This window comes from Oculina patagonica, chromosome 2, assembly GCF_052425735.1.
Source record: "Oculina patagonica isolate OP01 chromosome 2, crgOcupat, whole genome shotgun sequence".
NCBI lineage: Eukaryota > Metazoa > Cnidaria > Anthozoa > Scleractinia > Oculinidae > Oculina > Oculina patagonica.
The window spans coordinates 21,289,285-21,315,751 of NC_135759.1; the positions used below are offsets into that span (position 1 = coordinate 21,289,285).

At 39.6% G+C, this 26,467-nt stretch overlaps 1 protein-coding gene and 2 long non-coding RNA genes across 3 annotated transcripts in view; all 3 read left to right on the top strand.

The window, feature by feature from the left end:
* The window catches only part of LOC144643579 (protein D3-like), a 217,454-nt gene that overhangs the window by 25,854 nt on the left and 165,133 nt on the right, over positions 1 to 26,467 (top strand). The window lies entirely within an intron of this gene.
* Positions 10,228 to 11,090, top strand: LOC144641845 (uncharacterized). Its single transcript, XR_013568638.1, has 3 exons — positions 10,228 to 10,299; positions 10,333 to 10,366; positions 10,954 to 11,090. It is a non-coding gene; the product is annotated as an uncharacterized LOC144641845 (long non-coding RNA).
* On the top strand, positions 13,285 to 22,670 carry LOC144641844 (uncharacterized). The gene is made up of 3 exons (XR_013568637.1): positions 13,285 to 13,361; positions 20,574 to 21,767; positions 21,916 to 22,670. It is a non-coding gene; the product is annotated as an uncharacterized LOC144641844 (long non-coding RNA).

Consider the following 26,467-nt stretch of genomic DNA (forward strand, 5'->3'; position numbering starts at 1 on the left):
CCATGGGTCTTTTGTCGCTCTGATCTGGTATCAGTTGTGTAGCTTATTGAAAGGAAACATAATCAACCAATCAACTGACATATTTCAATCCTCAATCCGTGCTGGGCACCAATCGTAAAAGAATGCTAAATTATATGATATGAATTCAGTATATTACAGTTTTATTAACGTCTTATTATTTATGAAATGATAAACAAAACATCTTAAACAGCGAGAAAAAGGATCTCGAACTTTTAATGAAAGCAATAATTTAAACAGCTTATAGCACCATCAAATAAACCACAACAAGCCGAGACAAAGCGTACGTGATCGCACGTTGCCATGAACCACTGCGTTGGTCGGTGACATATTGCATTTGTGATCAAATATCGAACATCTTTCCTGACAAAAATTTGTGCTTTATCAGAAAACCATCTAACGAAACAAAGGAAATGAAAAAGAAAAAAATACTATTGAATTAAATACTACAACATCCACTTAAAGTCTTTTGAAATTGGGCTTAATGAAGTAGTGAACTTTCATTCGATGATTTCTTTTAATTTTAATTTTCGTATCTCTACACTTGAAAGAATGAGGCCCATTAACCATTTGTAAACTAATATAATCTCTAAGTACTGTACACAAAGAAAGGTTTCCAATTTTAAACTGGGAACCGCTATAAATATACACCTGTAAATATTACAGTTGTATACGACTTATGATTCATTACTTTTCATTGCTTTTAAGTCTGTAAACGTTTATTTTGCGGTGAACTTAAGACAAAGCAACGTTTTAAGACATTTTACGCTGCAATATTCGTATTGAAACTATGCTGCCTATCATTAAATACTTGAACGTGACATGAGGCAAGCAGACGTAATACTAGCTTTCATCTTGATCAACTAGGATATTATAGTAAGTGTCTAGAGTACTGTTTTCTTTTCTTCTTTTTTTTTTTACCATTTTATTTTAACCCCGTTTTTACTCGTGAATGCATAATGAACGAGTATAGTGGGGAAGTTGAGCCATCCGTCCATCCGTCCTTCCTTCCATCGTTGTTAACATTATGCAAATTAGGTATGCTCACGGGCGCTTCTAAATTTCGTTTCCCTCGGCTGTGGATAAAAATACAGCTTTACAAAGGTATCATTTCAAAGAAATAAGTGTAGAAAATACTTCACCCTGTAAATGAGAAACAATCGTTTCCCAAACGATGAAATATTGCCTTTTCGTATATAATAATCGCGAACATTCGGAAACGATGACCAGTGACTTTATGTATGTGTTATTAAAAGACTGGGAAGGTTAAATCACGGCACGATTTAATAAAGGATAATCAGTAAAAGAGTAACGAAACTCTATACAAGACAGATATGTATATAATATCCGTGAAAAAAAATAAGAAGAAAAAAGAATTTTAGCCACAGGGTATGAGAGTCGATCCCGGGTCACACGCTTCAGAACGCAGAGCAGTACTATTAAAATGATGAAAAAAGTAATTATTATACCTAAGCGACCTGTTATATGTTCACCCTCTTTAAATAAAGTTGATTAATATTATTAATCACTATAATGAATATTTTCCATCGATACTATACTGTTCAAAGGAATCTAACGCATTCACGAGTAGGTCATAGACCTCTTTGATTTTTTCAGTGACTTTTCCAATTAACTTTTTCGCATTCGATTGGATATGACTGTTTTTGTGTTTACTACCTTAGCTATTTAGTGTCTTTTGGATGTGAAAGCTAGCTCCAAGTGTAGCTATCCTTTTCAAGGACTTCGGTTAGTTAAGGAGCAGCACCACAAACAGTATTAGCGCGAAGAACAACGAGTGGAATAAATGGTGAGCGGCTTGGGGCGAGGGAGCAAATAAGTTCGACTTTTTTTCAATTGTCTTATTTATTGCGCTACTTCCCATCTAACCGAACCCGGCGTCAGAAACAGGCTAAAGCTAAAGCGAAAGTGTAGCACACGTCAGCACTGAGTGAGTTTGAAAAGCAGATTTATAAATAGAAATCCGCCTGGACTAATATATTAGATAAAATCACACTTAAAACTTCCGGAAAAGGTGGAACAAAGAACTAATCAGCCGTTGTAGAGGCTCCTGAGTCAGTTCTAAATATACATTGACTTGAAGAAAGAAACAGCCATGGTTGAAATAACGTAAACATGAAATGCAGTTATAAACTTCACAGTCTGTTATCGGTTATATCTGTTCGTGCTTACATGTTTAAACTGTTCAAGTATTGATGTCCTTTTAATAGTATAATAATTTCCAGGGATCAATTTTTAAATTGGCTACTTAGACTGACTTCTCGAGTTTATCGATTGCAAGACGTTGTTATCATCGAATAAACAAACCGTACCGTAATGATTCGATCTAGCGCCCGGGGCGCTTATTTACTTTTCGCACCTCAAGGGAGGACACTTATTCGAGACAGGGTGCTTATTCGGGACAGGGCGCTTATTTAATTTTTTGAGAAACAACCAAATGTTTAAAACAAAACTTAAATAAATTTCAAAATAACTAACAATAACAGAAACTGTACGCAGTAACAAATTGTTAAAAGTTCAGTAATATACATGTACGGTACGGTCAATGTTCATTATTTTATATATTCGACGTCAATGATTTCAGTAGGAACAGTTATTCACAATAGGGACGCTTATAAGAATGGGGACGCCCATTAAAATGGGGGCGCTTATTGACAAAAACACATTCGAAGGGGGGGGGGCGCTTATTAGAAGGAGGGCGCTAAATCGAATCATAACGGTAGACTCCTTTTACACGCTTATGTACTCCCCTTTCGGGGATCCAGTAGACGCTTCCACTCATTCATCGCATAGCATGCACTTAATAATGAATTCGAAACAATGGTATCACATGAATGCGCGGTCGTTAATAAACAAAAGTAGCAACGTTACTGTGCCAAGAACTGCCACACTTTTCATATTTTAATCATTTCAATCACTTTTGGTAGAGCCAGTTCCTGAAAACTCTTAGGAATGGGAACACTGCCACCTTAAATTGTCTTAGTTCCCTTTTTTAAAAGGTTATGTTTTATTATCGCTTTAAATCCCCGAAGGAAAGTTTGAGAAAACTTGCTGGGATCTTCTTCCAATTATATCACTGCTATGTAAATAATGAGAATTGTAAGAAGCTATGGGGCAAATAAAAAAAATCATAGATTCGTAAAAGCAAACTGACTTTCATAGACTTTGAAAGTTTTTTTTAATCTTACTTGACCTCAGTTGAGTTCCATGGTGTAACCTTCCAGAAAATTGACGCACGTTTAATAAATTCGTAGGGAAAAAAGTATAGCAGTTTGGTGGTTACGATGATTTAAAATATGGTTTGTTCTACGTACAAACACTTTTATCTTACAAGAAAATAAAAACATATTTGAAAATATGGAGACACTCTGTTTCGGTAACGATGTGTCCTTTGGTGCATGCAGCATTTCAGGTCGAAATCATCAAAAAGGCGCCAGAGAAAATATTTACTTGGGTTTAGGCTTCCAGTTACCTGACTTTTGCAGTTGAATTTCGAAAACGACTTGATGCGATAAAACTTACCATATTATTTACATTGTATCTCATACCTTGAAGCGAGGAGGTTGGTTTCTTGTTTGAGGTTTTCAATCAAACTCTTAACCATTTACATATTTTTTCTGCTTTGGATATGGCTTATAACTTATTTACTGCGCGCTTATCTGCCCCGGAAATCATCAAAGTAGGAAATAAGCAAGACTGGCAAACTAGACTTGCAGGCGACGGCCCCTATCTTCATGTACTGATAAATGTATATACTGCGTGCGTATTCACTTAATAATATCATTTGTTGTATCAACTTTTTGTTACTATATATTTAAATTTCAAAATGACACGACACTTGTTGCATAAAGCCAAGCGGCCATCGTATCGTCACTCGACCTAACTGGTTCCCATGGTCTTTACTCGATGGGGAGAGGGGGGTGGGGGAGTTGAAAGAGAAAGTCTCTAGTCTGGAAACGAGGATGCGTGGAAAATGGCGTTGGCAGTGACGTTGGAAGTCGTGTAATCGAAGTTATCTTCTTTGATCGTTTTCAGACAAAAGTAACGTTGACCCTAGACTTGCCACAAGTCGACCTCACGAGTTTCACAGTAAATAAGCGAGCGAAGCGAGAATTTTAGGCCGCGAAACGGCCGTGCGAGCGACGAAGTCGCGAGATCGAGTTACGAAGTCGCGAGAGGTCCCGGCGCGCCATAATAAACACGACGAAGGACTTTATTGAAAGTTTACGTTGACCCGTAAATTCTCTAGTCGGTACAATTTATTGTTGTGTTGCAGATATCACAATGCGTTTTGACTCTGGCGGTACGTGACACTCTAGCTAAGCATAGTTCTTACAAACCCCCCAACCCAATATCTTTTTATTTACAGCGCTATTTTTAACGTTCAGATCAATATATCTCACTACAATGGTTCAATAGTTTTTTGAAGTGTAAAAGCTTGTAATATTTATGTCATACGTAAACTAAGTAATGCAACTTCACAAATATTTTATTCTTATTATTTTGGACATAAAAAAAACGTTAAAAACCGATAATTTTTATTTTTAATTGAGAAATTTTTTTCTTCTACTTATCATATAATCCTTTTTTTTTTTTTTTTTTTTTTTTATTAAAAAAAAAAAATTTTTGGGTAAATGCAAACGCTTAATATAGGTCTTCCGATTGCAAATTATCCTAAAAATAAATCCACTTAGCTCGTTTCTCTCTTCGCTTTTTCTGCCCTTTTCCAAGTCTTGTTACTCAGATCGTTGCAAGTTAGTCATAGGTCTTCTATATATTCTAATTATTTGGTAGACCACTAAAAAAACGTACAATTGCTCTTGCATTTTACGACTAAGTATATTCACCGAAAAAAGAAATTACACATCAAAAAAGTTAGATTTTTTGGTTGTTTGAATAGTCAGAAAGGCATACATTAAATATAGAGATATTGCTCTTTAACTGAGAAAATTAATAGTAAACTTTGGCGAGAAGTCGCGTGATCGATGAGTACTAATTCGAATTCTTTTACAATCAAATTGAAACTGACTCAGAAAAGAGTTTCTAAACTTTTGGTTTTGATTGGAGAAGATAAACACTCCTTTCACAACTTTTACTCACTTCCCCAAGAACCTATATGTTTGCTTTCTTGATTTATTACTTTTTTCCTTCCTTCCTTTCTTTATTTTTTATTAAGCTTATAGTTTTTGTTTGGCTCCTGTTCGTTGTGTTTTGTGTATAGATGTTCATTTGCGTACATGCAAGCGCGTTATTTTCGTATTATTTTTCCTATGGCCTACATTTCTGGACACATGCATAACTGAAGAAAGACTTTTTTCTCGCTAGCGCAATAGATTTTCATATCTCCAGCGGCTAGCACTTGGCAGCTTAAATTGTAATTACAAAAAAAGTCTTTCAAACCTCCCCAACGAATGATAAGTGATGGCTAATGGCCGCTCAAAGAGGATCAATAAAGCTTTTTACGAGAGCCAAAGTGCAACTTAGGGCAGGTGAAAACAACGGAAAGAAAAGAAACATAAATGAATTAATATAGCTACAGGCAAGCAATTTTTATTGATTCTAAAATTTTAAAATGACAAATCTCTATAGCCATGCAAACACGCCGCAATAAAAACTGTTATTGATAAATTGAACTTTTCGGCTGGGTGACGTGCAGGGCTTTGCAGGCAGTTATTTTTAAAAACGTCTCCACGCAAAGAAACAACTTGTGTATGCTAAAACAATTTTGGTTTGAGGCCCCTTACTTTTTAAATGCAGTTTAGAAAATGGTTTAATTAAAACATAACCGAATCTTCCCAAAAAATTAAGACTGCACGTTGGTGCACAAACTTGGCCGCATAACCGCAAAACTACATACAAAGTATGATTTTGTATAGCGCAGATTACAACAAAAACTTATCAGCCAGGTTCTCACTTAAAAATTGAGATTGTGTACTAAAACTACATACTGTAACACAAATGAAACGAATCGTACTAAAATTGATTTCATCTTCCAGTGCCATTTTTACCAGCAACTTTCCGTTTTTCGGGTGTCACCAGCTCATGTAGCTCACAGGCGTTTGTTTACTCTGCTCTATGGCATGAGGCGCAAATATTCTGTTTTCAAAATGCTGCTAATATCTTCTGTCCTAGTTGTAGCGTGGTTTCTTCTATAATTAAGTCCACTTGACACTGAATAACGTGCCAGCTTTGATATGAAGCAAGCTATAGCCTGGAGCTATTAATCACAAAGTAACTTCCTTTTAAACTTGCCGCTCAAATAATAAATCCTGATACTGAAATGTTTGCATAAAAATAATAAGTAAAAACACTCTTTATGGGTTTTACTGATCTGGCATGTCCTCCAAGCAGCTACTAACATTGTCGCTATATCCATTTCCTTGAATTATTTGTGTATAACTTCAAATAAATTTTACAATATGAGATTGTCTTAGTATATATCACTGCAAAAGCCATTTAGATTAGACTTAAGCAATTTTGAGTTATTTTATGCCTAACTCCGTTCTTGTGAAAATTTTACCTAAACATAAATTGATTGTCTTTACTGGGTACATAAATTTTAATGTCAATATAAAAACTTGTTGTCTTAACCGACGACCTTAAGCATGTTTAGGGCTATGTACTTTTAAAATTTTCCAAAGCATTTCAGTGGCAAGTGTTGTTTTGGGTCTTCCGTCGTATAATTTTCAATAATGCCACGAGTTCAGTTGACAAGCGCTCTGCAAGGATTACATGCCTGTGTACTGTTTTAGTTGTAATGGCGCGGCTGAGCTTACATGAAGTCTCCGGGTCGCTTTACTCTTTATTGCAACTGGTTTCGGAACGAAGATGGTTTGACAGTATAATTTTGAAAATGTAGCAATCAGATAGTAGTGTTTGCGAAATATTGTACACATGTTTCACGTTGAAACGAAATGCGCGCACCAGTTCCGAAAATTCTCCACTAAATGAATTTGCAAAGACCTTCAGGGAGAGACTCACCTGCCAGCTTATGTTAGCCCAAGTAGTATACAATACTCATAAAACTATAAATCGTACTTAGCTAGTGAGCTTTCCTTAGCTATTGTAGCCTCTCATCGACATCTCCAGGTAATATTCCGGTGCTAGGAACGTTTATCCTAATAAACTCAACGTGCTCTCCATGCCACGCGGGTGTATACTTCGCGTGAAACGCACTTGAAAAAAGCGGATGTTTTGTAAAGTCGAGTAAGCATAAACTGCATAAATCATCTGATTATACTGGTGCTATCTTAGCGAAAGTGAAGTCGTTATCCAGTATACTGACTCTTACTGACATACGAAAATAAAGCCCTTTTAAAATACCTCGTTCGACTCACTCAGAGTCGATCAAATGTTGACATGTTTACCTTAATCTTACTTTTCAAACACGCAAGGATTTTAAAGACCATTTATCGCGGTTTGAAGTCTGTTTAGTTTTTGCTTTGAGTCACGCGAACCTATGGCTGATACAAAATCCCACCATCGTGTTTCCATGTTAGCTATCGGAGAGTATGCATGCTATAACGCAAGTTGTATTGGAAAAATGTACTAACAGCGTACTTACCAGTGTCGCGGCAAGTCCAACTGAGATGATTATGTCGTTTCACTAGTGTGCGCAGAGGCACTTATATTTTGATCAGCTGTCACAAGAGAACGAAAACCAATCAAATCGCGATGTTCAACAACAGAGGACTTTACAAAAAAACCGAACTTTCAAAGGCAATTGCAGGCCTTAAAAGCCTTTAATTCTAGTCAATATCCCAGGCTAAGTCTCCGACTACATGTAGATGCAGCTTCAAAAACAGTTTGGATGCAGGGAGGAATGCAAATAATAAAACTGCTTGGCTTGTCTACTGCCGGATCTCTTGTTCAAGAAATGCTCGTACCAGACTTCACTACAGGAAGAAAGATTCTTACAAGCTGCATACCAGCCTTGCAATGAATCTGGTTTCATTAACACCTATACCTCTTTTGAGGCTGAGAATCTTGGAAAATATGTGCATTATTCAACTTTTTGATCAATAAATTAAATGAGATTGAGATACGTAGACGTCAGTGAGTCAATTAATTTTCAGTATGTAAGTTTGGATAAGAAGTTAGAAGTGCATTACTGCCGGACATGCTTATTATGTGTAGCTGTAAGATACAGAACACATTATATATACGTCACTGATTGCGCATATCGAAGACTTAGCTTGACATTAAGTAGCCCAAATTAGCCAGTCGTAATCTATCTCAATCTTTGTGACGTCTTTATCTCGTACTTGTTCCTGTAGTTAATTTATTAATATTTTAATATTTGCCTCTTTGCTGCTCACGGAGTTTTTGTAATAGAAAACTAAAAACATTTTTAGGTTTTCTTCCCGATTTGGAAGCCATACTGTACGGACTGTACGTTCTCTAAAAGAAATTTGTAATCTATCGTAGCATAAAAAGCTCCCTCAATCATTCAAGGGAGTTCCGTTTGAGAACTCCAAAATATATACCATCTGTTATAGATTTAATCTGACTTTTTGGGGCTTTAAATTTACATAAAACAACTTATGCCACTTCAAAGTATTTTAATCTTTGTTCAATTTCTGTCAGTAGCTCTCTCTTTCTTACCGTACTTTTGTCTTATATTTATTTTTTATTTTTTGTCAGGGCCTCTATTGATGACATGCAGTATTACTGAATTGTAAAGCTGATGCCTGAGTAACCCTGTAACTGATAAAGGCTTTACTTATTTAAATTATCCACGAGAATTCCACACTGTCACTTTGTCCCTTTCTAATTGTTTTCTCTCTCATTTTATTCATTTCTTTCTGATTCATGTCAAGCAATTGGTCTTCATGTTGCAGTCAGCCACTTTGTAGACGAAGCCCTACGGAAATTCAAAAGAGATACAGTACAAAACATTTACAGAAAACACGCCATTTTACATACAGTTCGTGATTTGTCTACTGCTTATCTTAACTTAATTTGCCGTGACGTAGCTAACATGCAATGACATGGAAAGAACTGATGGCATATGTATATGTGCTGCATGTTCTGAATTCTCGTCACGTCGTAAACTAAATGCAGTCGATGTCCGTGTATCAGTGTATGCTTGAAAACTGCTGTTGTCCACAGTTACATGGAGGCTTCAGATCTCTAATCAATCCAATATTTTTTTTGTTTCTTAAAAACTGGGGTTTCCCGAGGTCTACACTCAATGCTGACAATACTAGGAGTTTTACGACGCACGCTATCAAACTCGCGAGCTAGTAGGCTGTTTTAGACATAAACTTAAAAAAACCCGACAACCGTCAATTTGGCAGTCTGTAGAAACGCGAGCTCCAGTGTGCAACGCTCTTCGCAAAAATAACTTGAAGCTATTTAAATAATGTAAGATTAACTCGAAGCTGGTTTATATTTATTCCAGTCATTCATTCATTTAAAAAATGTAATAATATTAATTCATTCAGTCTATTTTTCACTATTTTGGTTCCAATCCTTGAGTGACCGGCTTTTGTTTTGGATAAAACTGAACACGATTAGCAAACTCACTGTCCCAAACAGTATACGTTGTATCCCAAACAAGAAGCCTTTTCGATTTTGTGGTCTTTCAAAGACGATGCTTTTCTAAATAAAGAATGTTTTTATACTAGAGACGAGTTACACGTCTAGACGAGCTTCGGCAAAAATTTTGTTGCTCGTCTGGTTATGCGTCTCTAGTATAAAGACGGGCATAATGGTGGATTTCCACTGACGCGTAAATTTTTACGTGCGTGAAAAAAATTAGAGACAATGTATGAACGGCCTGCGTAAACGTGTACGCAAGCCGTTCATACATTGTCTCTAATTTTTTTACGCACGTAAAAAATTACGCGTCAGTGGAAATCCACCATAAGACGCGTTACGCGTCTTTATATGCGAGCTTCCTTTCGTTATCCGTCTTTTAAGACGCATTTCGAAAAGTAGCTCGTCAAGACGCGTAACGCGTCTTGTGCCCGTCTTTATACTAGAGACGCATAACCAGACGAGCAACATAATTTTTGCCGAAGCTCGTCTAGACGGGTAACTCGTCTCTAGTATAAAAACGGCCAATAATTTCAAACCAGAGTCACCAGAAGCATATCACCGATAGTTGGAATTTGGATACGCATACGGGAACTTCTAAATTATGACCGTGTGGAAACTGGCACCGAGACTCGCAAGGATCCAAGATGGCGGGAGTTTTGATAAACGTGCTGTGAAAAACAGTTTAGGAATCTTGGCGAGTTAACAGTTCCAGTTTCCAACGTCTGGCACATTAAGTTGGATGATAAAGGCAAGCAAGTACTTCTGCCATGGACAGCTTTAGTTAAAGGTAAATTAATAAGCTCTTTTAAACGGTGTTTACACCAACCTAAAGTTCAGCGCGTGCTTGTAAAATGCGATAACAACTGACAAATCCTGGAGTAAAAACGAAACTATGCAGTTCCAAAAGACGCTTTAAACACTTTTCAATGAATTATTGGCTCAGGTCAAATGAATTAAAGCCCATATAGATCTGCATCCCATCTATGGCCCATCTATCCCTCTACTCACCCGGCTCATCTATCCCTCTACTCACCCTACTCAAGAATAACATTAATTTTTGTCATTATTTTATCTGGTAAGATTTACAATAAAATGAGCTACAAAAAGTTAAGTGCAAATAGAGTGACATTCAAAAAGACACAAAAAAAGAAAGAAAGAGAAAGAATTACAGTACGGTCACTCGAACCATGAACACCATGGTGTTATTTTCACTTTATTTTATTTCTCCTTGAAAATTACATGACAGTATTCATCCAACAAACCTACTCACTGCCTGACCTGTAGTTTAAAAAAGGCTCTCATACCTTCCATTATGCATATCAACATCCAGATTACATCATGAGATTAAACAGTTACTTTAATTATTTCTTTTAGGACCCAAAAAAAACACAGACCAAGAAACAAATAAACCAAACCAGGTGGAGGTTTAGACCAAAATTACGACAGAATGATGTGACCAAATGATGTAAAGACTAAAAGCCAGGTGGGATGTGGATGAGAGACAGAAGAAGTCATGGTGAGTGACCAGACCAGCATGTTAGGGACCGTTCATTTTTTATGGGGTAGGGGGGGGGGGGCTGCTGGGATGTGATAGATAGTCGTTGTTATATATAATGGCCCTCTCTCTTCATCGGAAACTTTTACCTGCCCCCCCCCTCGAAATCCAATTTTTTTTATGACCCCCCCCCCAAAAAAAAATAAAAAAACAACAATAACAACAACAACAACAATCCAGTAAAATTAAAATTTATCAAGCCTTGTGACTAAAGAATGTATTGGTGTACAAAAACCACATCTCCCAAAAAGCTGACGTTGCCTCATGATCAACTGTGTATTGTGGATGCCGTCTTTTAGTATGGTTTGACTGCATTTGTAATCAATAAACTGTTGGGTTGAGTAAATAGCGTTTGGTACATAAAAAAGTAGGGGAGTCCGGGGGCATGCTCCCCTTGGAAAATTTGAATTTTCAGAACCTCAGGAATGTTATTTTGGGCATTCTGGCAAGATTTTTTTACTATTACAGAAGCCCGCATTGGCATGGCCCCCATCAAATCCCACCAGCCCCCCCCCCCCCCCCCTCCTACTTCATAAAAAATGAATGGTCCCTTAGAGCCCCTTGCAGAAGTTGATCAGATACCTGGATGCAGCATAGCAACATCATGCTAGACATGCATCTTTAAACCAAGCATGAGGGCTGTATGGGGAGAATATTGGTCCAAGGTCTGACAGTATAGACTAAATGCACTTGGGGTCCTTACATAAAAGACAGAGAGCTAATATTCTTCCAGTATGGTCCTGAGCAAGTTTCATAATTTAAGTGATATATTACACAAGTGGGCCTAATTGTTGGTGGATAACTCTATCCACCGGATAAATCACTTACCAGTGGTAAAACATACAGCACAATCCATTGGATAGTGACTTGTCTGGTGGATAGCATTATCCACCCTTTGAACAACTGGAGCCAGATAAAGATTTTTATAGATATAAGTGGAAAGTGGAAAAGATAAAAGAGCAGGATTTTGACCAAGGACCCACTGGATTTTTGTTCAGAAAAGAATTCCCTAACATTTTTTTACAAACCAGTAAGGGAGGGTTTTTCATGCAAGTCAAGTTTATTATTTTTATATTGGACTAGTGGGGGAATGATCATTTGAGACAATACTCGGTCCAATACTTAAAAAAATATCAACTAGACTGGCAATGAAGCAATCTGATTAGTTGATGTACCGTAATGATTCGATTTAGCGCCCGGGGGGCTTATTTACTTTTGGCACCTAAAGGGAGGGCGCTTATTTAAGACAGGGCGCTTATTCGGGACAGGGTGCTTATTTAATTTTTTGCGAAACAACCAAATATTCAAAACAAAACTTTAGTATATAATAAAATAACTAACAGTAACATAAACTGTAACAGTAACAAATTGTTGAAAGTTCAGTAACTTTTACAAGAATTGTTCGTTTTAGCAGTAAATATATATGTTGTGGTTTAATTTTTTCTTTGGTTTAAAATTTTTCAAACCAGTTTGATTTTTATTTTTCATTGTCTTATGTTCATTAACATAATCTGAAACAAAGGGAAATAAAAATCAAACTGGTTTGAAAAATTTTAAACCAAAGAAAAAATTAAACCACAACATATACATGTGCGGTACGGGGAATGTTCATGAGTGTATCTTTTTGACGTTGATGACTTCAGTAGGGGCAGTTAGCCACAATAGGAGCACTTTTTAGAATAGGGGGCGTATAAGAATGGGGGCACGTATTAGAATGGGGGCGCTTATTGGAAAAGGGGTGCTTATTAACAAAAACACATTCGAAGGGGGGCACTTATGCGGAAGGGGGCGCTTATTGGAAGGAGGGTGCTAAATCGAATCATTACGGTACTGGTAATTATTGGCTTTCTGACCACCTTAGTCTTGTAATAAAACAATGTATCCAGCATCAATAAATTTTCCAGAAATATGTGTACAGTAATTATAATATAAAAGAAAATTAAAATGACAAATGATCAGGAAGCCTCTTAGGAACCACAGAGGCATTGAAACTGTCTGAGCAAATGGAGACCCTGGTACCCCAAGGGGCAAGGGTGGGGTGCTAGATCTGCCACTGTCAATAGCATTAGGGGTACACCCACATGCAGCTTACTTGTTCATGTAATAAATGTGAAGGAACAATAAAACTAAGACTATTTCTGTTCTATTTAAGGACCTGTGTATTCCTGACAAGAAGGAGGACAGACGCATCTTCAAAAAAAGAGAACTTGGAGACCAGGCGGACATGGTGAGTTATTACATCTCTATAATGTTGCTGTGATATTCTTATTAGTACAGTCAATCCTTCCATTAGTGACCACTCCAAATGTCAAGGCTACATGGTCGCTTATTGGGTCATCAGTTACAAGAGGTCAGACCACATGGATTCAGTCTAAATTTTGAGTCATACCCTGTAGTCATTTCAAAGGCTTAATCCATGTACAAGTGCATCCACAAACCCACAAAAACTTTGTTCAAGAACACATCAAGTGATTCAAAGAGGTTTGAGCATGTCCAGTACAATTTCCACGTTGCAATGCTAGTATTGTCATAATGAACTAATACTCACAAATGAGAGAAATGAGAAATGTACTGCTTTTAATAGAGCGATTTCATGAACCTCGATTCTTACATGCTGATGAGAATCGGGTTAAATGCTAATGAGAAAGAACCATGTAGAGTTTTTTTATTTGTTTTCATATCACCTTGTGTGCTACCTTATTATTTTCAATAGTGTTTGATATTTTTAACGTTATTCCTGAAAAGCACTTTTGAACTTTAAAAAGATATTGGCGCTTTATAAAATATTTTATTTTATTACCTATGTAACACATGAAACGCTAAACAACAGGAAACAAACTTGAACTTGCTTGAGTAATTGGTACTTAAAAGAAATCCACGGTGTTGAGAGTCCTGACATAAGAAATATGTTTTCCGTCTTAAAGAAATGCCAAGAGAAAGTGGATTGTTTAGTGAACGAAATGCTTTTAATTCGCGAGAGAAAACCAGCACTAAACACGCAGGCGGACTCGATACGTGCGAAAGTATTTACCTAATTAAGAAGAACTAGGAGAACCAGGAGAACCTGCAGATCCAGGAGAACCAGGAGAACCAAGGGAACCAGAAGAACCACGAGAACGAGGACAACCAGGACAACCACGAGAACCAGATGAACCAGGAGAAGCACGAGAACCAGGAGAACCAGGGGAACCAGGAGAACCACGAGAACCACGGGAACAAAGGGAACCAGAAGAACCACGAGAACGAGGAGAACCAGGACAACCACGAGAACCAGATGAACCAGGAGAAGCACGAGAACCAGGAGAACCAGGGGAACCAGGAGAACCACGAGAACCACGAGAACCACGGGAACAAAGGGAACCAGAAGAACCACGAGAACGAGGAGAACCAGGACAACCACGAGAACCAGATGAACCAGGAGAAGCAAGAGAACCAGGAGAACCAGGAAAACCAGGAGAACCACGACAACCACGACAACCAGGAGAACCAGGAGAACCACGAGAACCAGGAGAACAAAGGGAACCAGAAGAACCACGAGAACGAGGAGAACCAGGACAACCACGAGAACCACGAGAACCAAAAGAACCAGGAAAACTAGAAGAACCAGGAGAACAACGAGAACCAGGAGAACCACGGGAACCAGGAGAATCAGGAGAACCAGGAGAACTACGAGAACCAGGAGAACCACGGGAACCAGTACAACCAGGAGAACCAGGAGAACCACGGAAACCAGGAGAACCACGAGAACCAAGAGAACCAGGAGAACTAGAAGAACCAGGAGAACCACGGGAACCAGGAGAATCAGGAGAACCAGGAGAACCAGGAGAACTACGAGAACCAGGAGAACCACGGGAACCAGTACAACCAGGAGAACCAGGAGAACCACAAGAACCAAGAGAACCACGAGAACCAGGGAAACCTGGAGAACCACAAGAACCAGGAGAACTAGGAAAACCAGCAGATCCAGGAGAACCAGAAGAACAAGGAGAACCAGGAAAACCAGTAGAACCAGGTGAACCAGGAAAAGGTGAACCAGGAGAACTAGGAGAACCGGAAATCCAGGAGAACCAGAAGAACCGGCAGATCCAGGAGAACGACGAGAACCAGGAGATCCAGGAGAACCAGTAGAACCAGGAGAACCAGGAGAACTAGGAGAACCGGCAGATCCAGGAGAACCAGGAGAACCGGCAGATCCAGGAGAACCAGGAGAACCACGAGAACAAGGAGATCCAGGAGAACCACGAGAACCAGGAGAACCACAAAAACCAGGAAAACCACGGGAACCAGGAGAACCACAAGAACCACGAGAACAAGGAGAACCAGGAAACCCACGAGAACCACGAACACCAGGAGAACCAGGAGAACCAGGAGAACCAGGAGAACCATGGGAACCACGAGAACCACGAGACGAGAACCACAAGAACCACGGGAATCAGGAGAACCAGGAGAACCAGGAGAACTACGAGAACTAGGAGAACCACGGGAACCAGGACAACCAGGAGAACCACGGAAACCAGGAGAACCAGGAGAACTAGGAGAACCAGGAGAACCGGCAGATCCAGGAGTACCACGAGAACTAGGAGATCCAGGAGAACCAGTAGAACCAGGAGAACCATGTGAACCAGGAGAACCACGTGAACCAGGAGAACCACGTGAACCAGGAGAACCGGCAGATCCAGGAGAACCAGGAGAACCATGAGAACCAGGAGATCCAGGAGAACCAGTAGAACCAGGAGAACCACACGAACCAGGAGAACCAGGAAAACCAGGAGAACCACGAGAACCTTTAAAACCAGGAGAACCTTTAAAACCAAGAGAACCAGGAGAACCACGTGAACCAGGAGAACCAGGAGAACCACAAGAACCATGAGAACCATGAGAACCACGAGAACCAGGAGAACCACAAGAACCATGAGAACCATGAGAACCACGAGAACCAGGAGAACCACGAGAACCAGGAGAACCAAGCGAACAAGAAGAACCATGAGAACGAGAAGAACCAGAAGAACCACGAGAACCACGAGAACCACAAGAACCACGAGAACCAGGAGAACCACGGGAACCAGGAGAATCAGGAGAACTAGGAGAACCAGGAGAACCACCAAAACTACGAGAACCAGGAGAACCAGGAGAACTCCGAGAACTCCGAGAACTAGGAGAACCACGGGAACCAGGACAACCAGGAGAACCACGGAAACCAGGAGAACCACAAGAATTACGAGAACCAGGAGAACCACGGGAACCAGGAGAACCACGAGAACCAGGAGAACCAAGGGAACCAGAAAAACCACGAGAACGAGGAAAACCAGGACAACCACAAGAACCAGATGAACCAGGAGACGCACGCGAACAATGGAGAACCACGAGAACTAGGAGAACCACAAGAACCATGAGAACCACGAGAACCAGGAGAACCATGAGAACCATGAGAACCATGAGAGCCACGAGAACCAGGAGAACCACGAGAACCAGGAGAACCAAGGGAACCAGGAGAACCATGGGAACCAGGAGAACCAGGAGAATCAGGAGAACCAGGAGAACCAGGAGAACCACGTGAACCAGGAGAACCAGGAGAACCACAAGAACCATGAGAACCATGAGAACCAGGAGAACCACAAGAACCATGAGAACCATGAGAACCACGAGAACCAGGAGAACCACGAGAACCAGGAGAACCAAGGGTACTAGAAGAACCATGAGAACGAGAAGAACCAGAAGAACCACAAGAACCACAAGAACCACGAGAACCAGGAGATCCAGGAGAACCAGGAAAACCAGTAGAACCAGGAGAACCAGGAAAAGGAGAACCAGGAGAACTAGGAGAACCGGCAGATCCAGGAGAACCAGGAGAACCGGCAGATCCAGGAGAACCAGGAGAACCACGAGAACAAGGAGAACCACGAGAACCAGGAGAACCACGAAAACCAGGAGAACCACGGGAACCAGGAGAACCACAAGAACCACGAGAACAAGGAGAACCAGGAAACCCACGAGAACCACGAACGCCAGGAGAACCAGGAGAACTTGAAGAACCAGGAGAACCACGAGAACCACAAGAACCACGGGAATCAGGAGAACCAGGAGAACCAGGAGAACCATGAGAACTACGAGAACTAGGAGAACCACGGGAACCAGGAGCACCACGGAAACCAGGAGAACCAGGAGAACTAGGAGAACCAGGAAGACCGGCAGATCCAGGAGAACCACGAGAACTAGGAGATCCAGGAGAACCACGTGAACCAGGAAAACCACGTGAACCAGGAGAACCACGTGAACCAGGAGAACCAGGAAAACCAGGAGAACCAGGAGAACCGGCAGATCCAGGAGAACCAGGAGAACCACGAGAACAAGGAGATCCAGGAGAACCAGTAGAACCAGGAGAACCACACGAACCAGGAGAACCAGGAAAACCAGGAGAACCAGGAGAACCGGCAGATCCAGGAGAACCAGGAGAACCACGAGAACAAGGAGATCCAGGAGAACCAGTAGAACCAGGAGAACCACACGAACCAGGAGAACCAGGAAAACCAGGAGAACCAGGAGAACCTTGAAAACCAGGAGAACCAGGAGAACCACGTGAACCAGGAGAACCACAAGAACCATGAGAACCATGAGAACCACTAGAACCAGGAGAACCACAAGAACCACGAGAACCAGGAGAACCAAGGGTACTAGAAGAACCATGAGAACGAGAAGAACCAGAAGAACCACAAGAACCACAAGAACCACGAGAACCAGGAGATCCAGGAGAACCAGGAAAACCAGTAGAACCAGGAGAACCAGGAAAAGGAGAACCAGGAGAACTAGGAGAACCGGCAGATCCAGGAGAACCAGGAGAACCACGAGAACAAGGAGAACCACGAGAACCAGGAGAACCACGAAAACCAGGAGAACCACGGGAACCAGGAGAACCACAAGAACCACGAGAACAAGGAGAACCAGGAAACCCACGAGAACCACGAACGCCAGGAGAACCAGGAGAACTTGAAGAACCAGGAGAACCACGAGAACCACAAGAACCACGAGAACCACGGGAATCAGGAGAACCAGGAGAACCAGGAGAACCATGAGAACTACGAGAACTAGGAGAACCACGGGAACCAGGAGCACCACGGAAACCAGGAGAACCAGGAGAACTAGGAGAACCAGGAAGACCGGCAGATCCAGGAGAACCACGAGAACTAGGAGATCCAGGAGAACCACGTGAACCAGGAAAACCACGTGAACCAGGAGAACCACGTGAACCAGGAGAACCAGGAAAACCAGGAGAACCAGGAGAACCGGCAGATCCAGGAGAACCAGGAGAACCACGAGAACAAGGAGATCCAGGAGAACCAGTAGAACCAGGAGAACCACACGAACCAGGAGAACCAGGAAAACCAGGAGAACCAGGAGAACCTTGAAAACCAGGAGAACCAGGAGAACCACGTGAACCAGGAGAACCACAAGAACCATGAGAACCATGAGAACCACTAGAACCAGGAGAACCACAAGAACCACGAGAACCAGGAAAACCAAGGGAACCAGAAGAACCGTGAGAACGAGAAGAACCAGAAGAACCACGGGAACCACGAGAACCAGGAGAACCACAGGAACCAGGAGAATCAGGAGAACCAGAAGAACCAGGAGAACCACGAAAACTACGAGAACCAGGAGAACCATGGGAACCAGGAGAACCAGGAGAATCAGGAGAACCAGGAGAACTCCGAGAACTCCGAGAACTAGGAGAACCACGGGAACCAGGACAACCAGGAGAACCACGGAAACCAGGAGAACCACGACAATTACGAGAACCAGGAGAACCACGGGAACCAGGAGAACTAGGAGAACCACGAGAACCAGGAGAACCAAGGGAACCAGAAAAACCATGAGAACGAGGAAAACCAGGACAACCACAAGACCCAGATGAACCAGGAGAAGCACGCGAACAATGGAGAACCACGAGAACTAGGAGAACCACGAGAACCAGAAGAACCAGGAGAACTACGAGAACCACGAGAACCAAGAGAACCAGGAGAACCACGGGAACCAGGAGAACTACGAGAACCAGGAGAACCACGGGAACCAGGAGAACCAGGAGAATCAAGAGAACCACGAGAACCAGGGAAACCAGGAGAACCACGGGAACCAGGACAACCAGGAGAACCAGGAGCACTAGGAGAACCGGCAGATCCAGGAGAACTAGGAGAACTAGGAGAACGGGCAGATCCAGGAGAACCAGGAGAACCACGAGAACCAGGAAAACCAGTAGAACCAGGAAAACCAGGTGAACCAGGAAAACCAGGAGAACTAGGAGAACTGGCAGATCCAGGAGAAACTGGAGAACTGGCAGATCCAGGAGAACCAGGAGATACCACACACACTAACACTGTGAACGCTTTTGACCGCGAAACACTGCTTTTAAAATATTCTAATATACTCTATTACCTCTATTTGCATTTAAACTTAACTTGACCGTTATTTACTCATATCTACTTGATAATGAACTCAAGATGAGTTCGAAACGTCGTGGCTTATTTTCGCTTATTTTTATACTTAATTAAGCTATTTTATTTAAAAAAATGCACATCTCACAAAATTTTCAAGCCAGGTCTCATCTTCTGCAATTTTTTGACGTATTCTCGGGGTCTCCATTTCTTTTGTAAGGCTAAAAAGGTCTCAGGCTTGCAGAAAAGTTATCAATTTCACCATCTCTCTCACGAAGTCACAAATTTACCATTCGACGACTTTTTTATTGAACAGGATGAGGGTGCAATTTGATCCTTTGACAGCCCTATCTAGCAGTTAAAACTTGCATGTGCTTTCAATATGGAAATGAAATAGAAAATATAAAAGTAAAATACCTGAAAATAGTAGATAAGTGAGCCACCAGTGTACAACTGCGGTTTGTGTGCTCTTTTTTGTTCATTCTCATTAGCATTTAACAATTCTCGTTAGCATGTAAGAATCAAGTTTGTCAAAGCGCCCTAATAGGTAAAAGCAAATTTTTTCGTCATAACAGGACCATTACCCCATTGGTGCCTGTAGTGAGGTTGGGTCACATGAAGGGGTTGCTTAAAATTTTGAACCATCCGACCTTAAAGTGGTCTTGGTTGCCTACAAGAGCTGGTTGTTTACAACAGGTTTCAACTACAGTGATTTGACAGGGAAATTTTTAGCATTTTAGAAAAGTGGTCACTTACAAAAGGTGGTTGCACATGGAGGTTTGACTGTTAGTACAGTTGAATCCCGATAACTCGAACCTTCAAGGGGAATCAAAAAAGGTTTAAAATATTGGGGGTTCGAGTTATCGAGGGTAAAATTAGTAAGAAAATGACCTGAAGGGGAATTGAAAAAGGTTCAAGTTAGCGGAAGTTGGAGTTAGCGGGATTCAACTGTATATAATAATTTTCAGAGATACAATATGGTATTAAGGAAAATAATTTTATTGTTTTTTCAGGCATCTTGACAGAGACAGAGAGCATTGGAATCACGACCTAGGACAGGAAACTAAGGATCCTGGTCAACAGAGGACTGCGGACCGTGACCCACAATTGTGGACTGAAGACAATGAACTCAGGACCATGGAATCAGGACCAGGGACTTAGGACAGAGGCCTGTGGACCCGGGACAGTGGACCCAGGAGGAGGACTGAGGATCAAAGACCAGGAGGACTGAGGATGGATGATCATTAACTTGAGTTAAATTATAAACTTGTGTTACACCATAATACCTTATCATTGACAAGTGATTACCATGAAGTGAAAAACTAAATTATTCTGCATATATTCATTTCAAATTATTAAAACAAAAAATTATTAACAACTGGGTGATGTTGATTTCTGCCAAATTGAACCAAAAATTCTCTGATTACAATGTATATTCATGGTAAACATTTGTTTTAAAGGGAAAACCTAGTATCAACTGTTTGTTACCTAGTTACATGTGCTCAACCAAAACAACTACTGGAGCTAAAGTACACATTAAAACCTGGCTGGGGAAAAGGGGAACTCCAGGATTTTGGGAACAGAGATTAGGATTGATTTTATGTCAATCAATCAATCAATCAATCAATCAATCTAAAACAGCAACTAAAACAGCAATAATAGGCCTGTAAATCTCGCAGGCTAACGTTTCAAATCTTAAACACACAAAGTTGTTTCCATTTATTACAAAACATTTCAAACATTGAATAACTTTGATGCACATGTAACTACTAATGAACAGAGTATTATGCTGGCCAGTGTGTTGTGTGTGTCGGTGCCATTCATTTGCAAATAAGTGGCTTGCCTACAAATTCATTTCTATCAGCATCTTTAAGACATTATTTTTGTCAATGCCTTTTTCATAAATCATTGAAATTAATAATTAATTCATCCATAATATTATTTGTTATTTTATTAATGATCGCTGGTTACTGGAATCATTTTGCCAACAGAAGTCGTCACCTTCTTCAACAATTTATTGAGTGCACTAAAATTGATTTAAGATTTTTCCATGTTTACATATATTTTGAACTTAAATCTGCTTCATATTTTATCATGTGTACTGGCATTCTGGTGTACACATTAGGTACTCAGTTTTTTAATTCTATTCTTTTTTTTTATCAATGGTCATTAGATTTATTAGAAATCCAAAACTTCATAAACATCAGGCCCTGGTTGTTCGAAGGCTGGATAACACTATCCACCGGATAAATCACTATCCGGTGGATAGTGTAGTATGTTTTGCTAATACTTATCCGCTAGATAGCGATTTATTTAGTGGATAGCGTTATTCAGCTTTCGAACAACTGGGGCCAGGAATTTTAAGATGCTGTTACAGGGAGGGATACATTGTGGGACATGTCACAGTGGCATAACAGGGACAAAATCATGATGTGTACACACACAAGAAAATGTAGCAGGAACATGTTGCAGTGACACATCCGTTTGTGTCGCTGCAACATGTTTCTGCTGCATTTTCTTGTGTGTGTTCATGTTGTGGTTTTGTCCCTGTTACGTCACTGTGACATGTTCCTGCAACATGTCTCATTTTGTGTCAACACCTTTGATCTCAAGACTGGTGCCACTTATTTGCTCATGAAATCTCAGTTTAAAATTTTATTTTTTTCATAAGGTTCCTATATTGAGCAGTTTAAAATTATTATGTAGTGACATTTGCATTCATACTATTGTGTCAATTCTAAACTTCTTTTATTTAATTGAACATTGATTGACAAAGCAGATTTTATATTGTGGGGGGAAAATCGTAGTATTTCATTTTACTGTTCTATTTAAAATACATAAATTATTTAGGATTTAAAATAAGGTTGCCGGAATGTCAAGTAATCTTGGTATTTGGATTGTTTCGTGTTTGCATTTTGAGAAAAATCTGTTTGTGCATGCAATCTAAATTACCTCGCTTTTGGGAAAGTAACTGCTCAATAGGGAACTTGTCTTAACGTAAATATTTTACTTTATTAAACAAGGGAAGATACATTGTAGTTTCAATGTTCATCATGCTCTAGGCCTTTATTTTAATCTTTTTGTCCTTTGAAATTAACTTTGTTGGCCAATTTAACTCTCACCAAAAACATATGTAGTTTTTTGGGCAGGCCCATATCATTATTTTTTAAAATATTTTTTGACACTAAAAGTATTCAAGCTATTTTTCAAATAACATCAATACATTTGTAGCATGATGGAAACTGAGACTACAATATCACTTTTCACCTTTAAACAAAGAAGGCTTCCTTATATATTTTCAACTGCAAGTTAAATTATTCAAATTAAATTCAATTGTCTGATTAAGAAGTTACAAATTCAATACCAATCTCTAGGATTTCACAAGTTCAATTTAATTATCCTCATCCAAAATGATTATTCCTTACACAATCGATTTAGAATTTTAAGCAACAAATTCTGAACTTAGCTTTTCCTGATTACTTTTTTTCGCCTGCTTTGTTGAAAGGTGCCACAACAAGCTCATTAGCACAGAAGTAAGCAAAATAATTATTATTCTAAATCAGTAGAAATTGGGCAAAATATTGTCTTCCACGTGATAGTACTAGATGTTAGATGTTAGTGTCCATCTTTGAATAGACAGAACAGTTGGGTCTCGCCAAGTAAGCCTTACATGTAAGCCTCTCAGTATCTTAATATAAAACTAGAGGGATATTTCTTTTCTCTTAGGGTTTCTATGTAGCATTTTTTGCAAGAGTCATAATAACTAAAGAATCTTAGGTATTTCTCTTCCAGTACCTTATTGTTACTTATTTTCGGGATATTTTCGCGATTTTCGGATTTAAAAAATCGCGAAATAAAGACCCGCGAAAATTAATTCAAACGATTTCTATTGTATTTTTTATGCTAATTACGTATGAACGCGAAAATTAAGTGTCGCGAAATATTCCTGTTCCTTTTCGCGAAATTAAGTACCCGCGAAAATAAGTAGCAATAAGGTATACGTCAAAGGTCAATTGTTTTCTTTTAAGAAGTTGTTGTTAGATGTCTTTTAGCATAGTAGAGTTGGTTTAAGTTTTATTTCTGTTTGGTTGCCATGAAAGAACTAGTTTAATATAGGAATCTAGGGGTATAAGTGGGGTAGGGGTCTTTCCTTTCTTACTGTGCTAATGAGCTTGTTTATTTTCTCTGTGGATGTTGCATTTTCCACTGAACTTAGTATATTTTAGATTATTTTCAGGAATTGAGATGGCCCACACACCTGCACACATTACAAATGGTCAGATTTTCATCTAGCCGATCAACGTCTCTGCAGGGTTGTGGAAGCTCTTGCTCTGAGGTGGGTGTTTCTGACGTTCCTCTGCAATATTCCAACTGAGAAGTCCTGGTGAGTTTATCTGTTCCGCTCATATTTGATGGAAGCACTTGGACACTTTGATGATTTGGTCGTTTGCTCTCAAGTGAAGATGGCATTATGAGGGGAGGTGAGAGTTTGCTTTTCATGTCTTTTCGGCTTTACTTGACTGCGTCAGAATACCACACCTTTATTCCAATTGGCTTTTAAAGATGTTTGTCTTCAATCATTGGATCTAGAAATCTTCAGTCGTGAGGGATGTAAAACAGGAGTGCTTTAGTGCAGGTCATGGGTGGTACATTTCCTAGATGTTAGGGTTAGTTTAGAACAAAGAATGCCACTAATCTGGCTCGACTGGAATTTCACAAGCAACACTAGATTGAGCTGAGTCATCTGGGATTCTTCTGAAAAAGCTGATACCTGTTTAGGGATTTTCTTTCTTAAATAATAAAACTTAACTCACATGTAACTTTAGTTACCTAAAAAATTTAAAACTAATTAATCAAGCAAAAAATAGCAATTATTCGAAATTTCAAATTTTAGTTTTCTTTACCATTTTGCTATTTTCAGATTAACTTTTGGATGAGTTAATCTGAAGGAATTAGAAGTCTCCCGCGCAGGCGTTACATGAGTTGTCACGCAACGCTTCTCCTCAGGAGTGTTGCGTGACAATCCAAGTAACAGCTGCGAAGGGGGCTTCTTGAGTAACGATTTTTGGAGATTTAGCCTCATTTATTTAACATAAGATTTCGAACAGTTAGCCAACTGATCATTTCGACTTCCAAAATCTTTACCTAAACCTCAGAAACTTTATTTTGTAACCAAATATTTACTTCGATTTTGATCTCTAAAGCCAATTGTTGACCTTGTCTTCCAAAACTTTAAATTAAAGCTTAAAAACGTTATTTTATAACCAATTATATAATTCAATTTTGATTTCGAAGGCCAATTGTTTGTCATCTTCCAAAACTTTAAATTAAACCTAAAAAACACAATGTAACCAAATATTTAATTCGATTTTGATTTCGTAGGCTAATTCTCCATTTTGCCTTCCAAAACCATTAAAATAATATCTTTTAAGCCTATATAGTTTAATCTTTCTTTTATTTCATAAGCCAATTGTTTATCTTGTCTTCAAAACTAAGAATTTTTAATACTTGTTCGACCTCGTTGTCATCCTCGGAAACCCAGGGGCAGTTAATCGGGGCGAGGCGAAGTTAGCCGAGCAGTGAAATCGGCGCGTCGTAAACTTTCGTGGCGCCGGTTTAGTTTTCTTTGTCTCCCTCCGAACAATTGCGCCTGGGTTTCCGAGGATGCCTCGTTGTTCGATGCTTCTCAAATTAAAAATAACAATGACTTTCAGAATTCCATCGTGTTTGCATTTTAATGCTATTAAAATTTTGAATATTTAATTAAGATTTACCCTCAAATTCTCTACTTGAAACTTGCGCGCTAAACATTTAAACCGCGATTTCTTCGAACAGAATTTCGATTCTTATCTCTTTCGGATAGGACTTTATCGATTCAAAATGAATATAAATAACTAAGACAATTTTTACGCAATTTGATGCAAGGTGATGCAAATTGACAAAAATCGCCCTTTGCTTTCGCATTTAAATTTACTTTAGCAAAATGCGTTTGGTTTAAACCTCAAAACAAATTGCTTATATTTCACCCGCTTTAATATCACGAGATTAACTTTTTGCTTATTTAAACTTAGCGATAGAAAACTCCTTAACTTGTATCAGCTTTGACGGGAGAGTTTCAAATGATTTGTGTTCTTTTGGTGAAGTTTGTGGGATGACAGTCGGCTGGAGGTTTGGTCGGGGAGTCAGATTATTGGTGTTCCGCGTTCGATTCTTTCCTGGCATCCATGGAAATGTACTGAACATTATTTGTAGTTTAGCACTTCTGTTTTTCCGGTCCTTCCGACGGAAATTTCTAGACACATTTGTTGAAATCACGCATCTTAAATTTATTATTTCTGCATTAATTTTTCGCATATTAATTGCGGCTCACAAAACTGATGAATATTTCAATTAAAATGGGTGTGGTATTATGACGAAGTTGAGTGAAACCGAGGAGGCATGGAGAGCAAACTCTCACCTCCCCTCATTATGCCATCTTCACTTGGGAGCAAACGGCCATATCATTAAAGTGCGTCAAGTGTCGTCACCAAAGATGGCGGCTCAGATAAACAAACCAGGATTTCAAAGTTGGAATATTAATGAGGGACAGAAGAAACACTTCACCAAAGACAAGAGTGAAAGCAACCCAAACGCAGGGCCAAGATCGGCTAGATTTTTTTATTTTTTTTTAAACACAATAAAACGCAAATAAAGAGACAAAGAGGCAGTTCTTGTGTTGTCGTTTTTACCAGCAATCCACCATACCAACCAGGTAAACACTTGTGTTCATGACTTAGTCCTGGTATATTGTGAAATCTGCCACGCAACTTGTCCCGCAAACCTCTCGAAAACGGCATGACAAGATATAAGAAACATTACTCTGTGTAACACACCGCGCAACGCACAAAACGCTTGCAAAACAAGCCGC